Raw genomic sequence first — 6,683 nt, forward strand, 5'->3', positions numbered from 1 at the left:
AGGTCAAGCTAGGCTGTGTGAACCACCTTACCCTCATCTACGGCTTTGGTGGCTGCCTCAAAGAAGTCGATCAGGTTGAAGAGGCATGATCTGCCTTTCACAAACCCGAACTGGATATGTTGTTAACATGAATGTGTGACAAACCCTTTTAATCTGGAGCAGCAAGGAACATAGGACTTTTTAAGATGCGAAATGAGGAGCACTCCTCATAATGAGGTACGTTTGAGAGGTATGTCTCCAGCTTTTATGGGAACCCTATTAAAGTGTGCTATGACAATACTGCATTTTTCATTTTTGTTGATGAAGCTATGCACAGTCTATCACTACCATTTAATAACCAATTTTGCTTTCTGTTTGAACAAAGAAGACTTGCAAAGAAAGCAAAAGCACAGGAAAAATATACCAGAGACTTGTTTTTCATTAATATGTCATACAGTGTCCTAAGGATTTTGTGAACATTAAGAAGCAACGCTTAAAGGAAAAAGTTTCTGAAAAAGTCATATAATAAGCATTCACAGTAAACTTAACCACTGTGTTTCTACTTGCTGCTACATAGAAATGTCATGAACAATTAATTATGGAAATACACAGTTCCTATTAAAAAAGAAGTCACTCCCCGTCGGGGAATTGAACCCCGGTCTCCCGCGTGACAGGCGGGGATACTTACCACTATACTAACGAGGAAGATACAAACTAAAAAGCATGCTACTTTAACACAGACATCATCATCCAGAGTATCTAATGACTGTCATTAAGATAGAGTCTTCCCCAAATAACAGCAATTCTATTAAAAGAATATATAAAAAAAATGTCTGCCACCTTTATTTAGTTGGTAATTTACTAAGTCGCATGATCCTACTGTTTGTGTCCTTCTCACACTTCCCATACCGCACTGTCTTCTGTCTAACTCGCTCACATCGAGTTTGCCGCCCAAACAGCTGATAGACAGCAGAAAAAGAAAAGGAGGGAAGTACACCCTAAGAACCAGAGGGTCCAAACCAAGAACAGCAGATCCTAAAAAGTTTTCTCCAGCTCTTCTAGAGCACTGGGTAGGGGGATGGCTGGGAGGGAAGGTGAGGAGGGATGAAAGAAGACAGCACTGATACCAAGCTATGGTAAGCACATAACGTATAAATCTGATGTTGTCTCTTTCATTCCTCCTCACGGTTGGGTTAGAGTCTCCAGCTATACAACTCCTGGGTGGTCTCAAGGAAGGATATGCCAGAGCACTGCCGAACAGAAAGAAGCTCTGCTCCTGGAAACAATGTCTAATTTGTAATGTGTGATAACGGTATGATCTTTTGACCAAGTGGCTGCAGCACAGATATCATCTAAAGATGCCCTAGAAGAAAAGGCAGATGAGTTGGACATAGACCTAGTTGAGTGGGCCTTAGGAGGACGGGGTAACTGTAATCCATTCTTGGCATAAATCAAGATAATACGGTCTGTTATCCATTTCAAGAGTAACGTTTGAAACTGCCTGACCTAGGCGGCTGAGAGCAGGACAAAAATAATTGGTCTGATTTTCAAAATGGCTTTGTCCTACGAAGATAAAAATGTCACTGCCTATGAACATCAAGCAGATGTAACAAATGTTCTCCTTTATTAGAGAACTTTGAGAAGAAAACTGGTGGCTGTATGGTCTGGTTGAGGTTGGACTGTGTAGCTACCTTGGGCATGAAGAGGGATTAGCACGAAGGGACACCCTATCTTTGTGGAAAATGATGTAAGGAGGCTTAGAACACAGCGCCTGGATCTCAGAAATTCTCTTTGCTGAAGTGATGGTGATGAGAAATACTGTCTTCTACGAAAGAAACTTTAAGTCACAACCACTGGCTGGTTCAAAAGGTTTTTGAGTTATGCCTTGTAAAACCACAGTGAGAGTCCATGGCATGGCAGGATCTTTAACTGGAAGCCTGAGGAGGAGGTTCCCTTTCAAGAAGGCCTTGCACAGTTTGGTTGATGCAAGGGAACTGAAAACATTACCCGAGAGGAAATTAGAGATGGCTGCTGATTGAAGTTTGATAGTAAAGGAACTGACTCCTTCTTTTACAAGAGATGCAAGGAAGAGAAGGATAACTGAAATCGGAGCTGAAAAAGGGTCAGTGTTCTCTCTTTAGAGGCCCAGAACACAAATCTCTTCCATTGACTTCCACAGACTTTTTCGGTAGACAGTTTTTGCAAGGCTAGAATAATGTCTCGGATGGGGAAACCAAGCCTGGACCTTTGAGCAATCAATGGAAGAGGAGAAACCAAGCGGTCAGTTTGAGGGATACCAGATTGGGGTGAAAACCCTCTATCGGGTGAAACAGGAGGTCCTGTTTGGGTTCCAGTATCCATGGAGGATATTTCAGGTGAGACCAAAGGAAGGGTAACCAGATCTGATGTGGCCAACAGGGGGCAATGAGGATTACCAAGGCCGTCAGACGTTTTGTTTTCTGAAGAAACTTTGGGATCAAGAGTAGAGGTGGATAAGCATAGAGGAGACCGTCGGGAACCAATCGCGAACCAGAGCATCCCCTGGGACTCTCCCGGAGGGGGGATCAGAGTGAAGTAGTTGCTGAACTTGTTGTTCTGGGGGGATGCAGACAGGTCACAGCAAGGGTGGCCCCAGTGGCTAAAGATCAAGTCCGCTACTAATTGCTTGAGGGACCACTCGTAAGGGGTCAGAATGGACCTGCTGAGTTTATCTGCCAGGATGTTGGGTTTCCCCGATGTGTAATTTGCAAGCAGAAAACTGTCTGAAGTCATTGCCCATTCCCAGACCCTCACGGCCTATCTGCACAATGAGTAGGAGCGGGGTTCCTCCTTGTTTGTTGAAGTAGCACACCACTGACATGTTGTCTGTGTGAATTGCAACAGTTGCTAGAGGGAAGACGTCCTGAAACGCTTGCAACGTAAGGAGGATTGCGCTCATCTACGGAACAGTGATATGCAACCTGGTCTCTATGTGGGACCACGTGCCTTGGACCATCTTTCCCTTGAAATGCCCCCCACCCCAAATGGGAAGTGTCTGTGGTCACCATGGCTGAGGGAGAAGGAAAGAGGAAAGGTCTGCCGTTCGTCAGACAGCAACCACCATTGGAGATGCTTTCTGCAAACCAAAGTCAATTTGATAGGAATAGATAGAGGCTGGTAGAGTACAGACTATTGAGCATCCAGGGGCCACTGAAGTATTGGCATAAAATACCTTACTAAGGGGAATAAGGGGATGGTAGCCGCCATAGATCCGAGAGCCTGAAGTATCAGCCTTGCCAGTGGAGGAGACCGGTTTAGGATTGCTCGAACATGATTTCTCAAAGACTGAACATAATGAGTGGGTATATCTGCAGTTTGGTTCACTGTGTCCAAGGAACCTCCGATAAATTCTAAACTCTGAACTGGGGACGGTTGTGAGTTTGTCAAGTTTATGGTGATGCCCAGTTGGGTGGCAAGGTTGAAGAAGTAATCCCTGGCTTGGAGTAGTTCATGCCTGGCTGGGGCAGTGAAGAGCCAGTCATCCAGATAGGGAAACACCTGGAATCCTTGCAGTCTCAGGTGAGCTGCAACTACTGCCATGCATTTGGTAAACACCCTGGGGACTGTGGTGAGTCCAAAGGGCAGAGCTCTGAATTGGAAGTAACTGGCTCGCAGACAGAAGCGCAAATGACTTCTGGACCATCTGTCTGTTTTAATGTGAAAGTACGTGCCCTTTAAGTCCCCTGGACACATGCGATTGTCCTTCCGCAGCAGAGGCACAGTGGACTGGAACGTCACCATTTAGAATTTTGCCTTCTTTGTGAGCAAATTCAATTTGCTTAGATCCAAAATGGATCGTAGGTCCCTGGTCTTCTTTGGCACTAAAACGAGGCGAGAGAAAGTTCCAAATCCTTTTTGTTCAGTTGGAACCTCTTGCATGACTCTTTTTTGCAGTAGATTTAGAATTTCTGCTGCTGCATACTCCCTCTGACTGGGTGGGACATCGGGGAGTCTCTTTGACCTCTCTGGTGGAGGAAGGACAAGGGGATATAATAACCTCTAGATATAATCTTTAGCACCCATTTGTTCTGCATTATTTTGGTCCAGGCAGGAGGGGTGCACAGAAAAATTACCCGACTGCCTGTAGAGATCGCAATCAGGCAGTGCTTCAGGAGCACTGATAGGGCCTATCAGAGAAGAGCTCCTTGAAACCCTGATTCTATGGGCCCCTTCTGCCCCCAGAGTGGCATCTCCCATTGAAATCTCCTCCTCTGTCTCTAGAAGAAGGTTTCGTACGCTGATCCTGGGAAGACCCCTGAGATTTCCGGAACCAGGTTTTCTTTCCATTGCCTGATTTCTACAAAAAGTGCATGGAGGAGATGAAAACATGACCCGACGGCAGACAAGGTCTTCCCTTCCTGTTCACTGCAGGTTAAGTGTCTCTTTGACAGATGATCTGAAAAGGGAGGACCCATCAAACGGGGTCACAAAGCATCATTCAGGCATGCCCGAGCCAGCTGCCTGTGAGGCACCCTCTGCGGAGTGGGAGATAAGCCTCTTGGTAGACTTGGACAAGGACGAAAGAGTTGTCAGTTGGGGAGAATCCTTGTTGAAGTCCTCTGCTGTCATGATCTCTGCCAGATATTCTGAGAGTTCCTTCACCAATTCCCTTTGTAGTCGAGTAAAGTATGCCAAGTAGTTTAACGCTCTCAGCAAAAAAGTGACCGAGGCGTAAATACCCTTACCAAATCTATCCATCACTTCGGACTCCCTGTTCAGCGGATGGACAGTAAAGCTCTGTTCGGCTAGCTCCTTTCTGGTAGCTTCTGCCACAACCGTGGCATCAACTGGAATAGCCTTGGTCCAATATGGTCTGTCCTAGGAGGAGATCAAAACTCACCTGGATGTTTGGAATCAGTTTGACAGAACCTGGTTTCTTCCAGACCCAGCGGGACAGGAAGTCCATGAGTTCGTCAACAGGGGGGACCACCCAGGATGTAGATGGGCCCGTCCCAAAACTCTCTAAAAACACATACTCTTCCTAGGATGGAGGTTGGGCCCACCAAACACCTCTCTGCCTTAGGATCTCTAAAATGTCTTCAAATGAGAAGTCCTGCACCAGTGATCTGGGGGATCCTTCCCCTTCATCAAAATCTGTGCCCTCGGTGATGGACTCCAAAAGGGAATCAATGCACCTCCTCTTACGAGGACTCTCCTCTGTGGGATGTTCAGGAGAGGTCTCCGAAGAAGAGGTGAGGGTCCCCCTAAGGGAAGAGTTTGGAGACTAGTCTGGATGGGCTGACTCGGGGCAGGCATGACAGGCTCAAGTCTCTGATCCAAGGGGAGTCAGCGGGAAGGGTCTTACCTCAAAGAAACCAAATCCTTATGGCAAGAGACAGCCCCTTCTACAAGCTGGAATGCTGAGGGACCTGGTGACTCCCTTCCCAGTTCCACAAAAGCCAAGGCTACTGAAGAAGAAAGGGCAGGGATCCCGAGCACCGTGTTCCAGTTACAATCTAGCCCGAGCTGTCTAGTGCATAAGGACCATGAGGAAGAGATGGCTCCAAAATAGTAGGAGCCTAACCCCTCCCTCTGGATCTGATAGGGATATCCAGGATACAAGACGAACTGTGATGCAACAATGGAGCAGAGGAAGTCAGGACGAGAGGAGGAAGGGTAGGTTCTCATTCTGGACCCCGGCACTCTTGGTTGGCTACAATCCTGAGACTCTGATACTGGGGGACAGATGGGAAAAGGAGAATGAGCTTGGAGGGAACACTCACAGATTCTAGAGGGGAAGAAGTGGAGAAGACCCCCAACTGGATCTGAGTCTTGAGAATCTTCCTGATCATCATGTCTGTGTCGACCTCTGAAATGCTTATAGAATAACTGGAAGAAGCCTCTGACGGGTCTGCACTGCCTGAGGGAAAGAGCTACCTCAATGCCCAGCACCAGTGTGGGAACCCTAGCTATCGGAGCCGTAGTCTTCCGATCCGAGGTAGAAAGAGTAGCTTCAGGAGAACTGTAGATAAGACAAGTACCGGTCAGATCCAAAGAGTGCTTCGGCTCCACCAGAGAAGATGTGGGTCGCAGATTCCAGCCTGTTGGATCTGAAGGTCTCAGAATTTTGGAGGGTGGCTCCAAAGATGCCCTCAAGAACTTGTGAGGGCAACATTTGGAGTTGGAAGATCCTGCCACACTCCTGGAGGAGGTGTGAGCCACTGGAGAGGAAGTTGAAGCAGGTAAAAGACCCTTGGGAATTAACTTATTTTTACGGTCTGCAATATCCCTACGACTGAAGCTCTCGCAGACAGAGCAAGTTGACCTCAGATGTTCTGGGTCAAGACAATAAACACATTAAGTATGTGCATCCAAATGAGGGAATTTTGAGCCGCATTCACAGCACCTCTTAAAATCGGCAGGTTTATCTGACATGTTGCAGCACAAAAATAACCAAAACACTGCATGTGGCAGCCACAGCAAAGGCACTGCATCACTATATAAAACACATAATCAAAAATAGCTAAACAAACAACTATATTTCTACTTATGATTATATATATATATATATATATATATATATATATATATATATATATATATATATATTTTTTTTTTAAATAACAATAACCACAACAACAACCAGGAAAGGGAAAGCCTAAAAACCAATAGCTAGAAGAGTAGAAAAGAAGAGAAGGTGCAGGCAAAGCCCAACTGTGGAGCAC

At 46.2% G+C, this 6,683-nt stretch overlaps 1 non-coding gene across 1 annotated transcript; it reads right to left on the reverse strand.

Annotated features, from left to right (window-relative positions):
- Positions 1-612: 612 nt before the first annotated feature.
- Positions 613-684, reverse strand: TRNAD-GUC. The gene has a single exon. It is a non-coding gene; the product is annotated as a tRNA-Asp (tRNA).
- Positions 685-6,683: the final 5,999 nt, after the last annotated feature.

The sequence above is a fragment of the Protopterus annectens genome, chromosome 16.part0, assembly GCF_019279795.1.
Source record: "Protopterus annectens isolate FY-2018-M chromosome 16.part0, PAN1.0, whole genome shotgun sequence".
Taxonomy (NCBI): Eukaryota; Metazoa; Chordata; order Ceratodontiformes; family Protopteridae; genus Protopterus; species Protopterus annectens.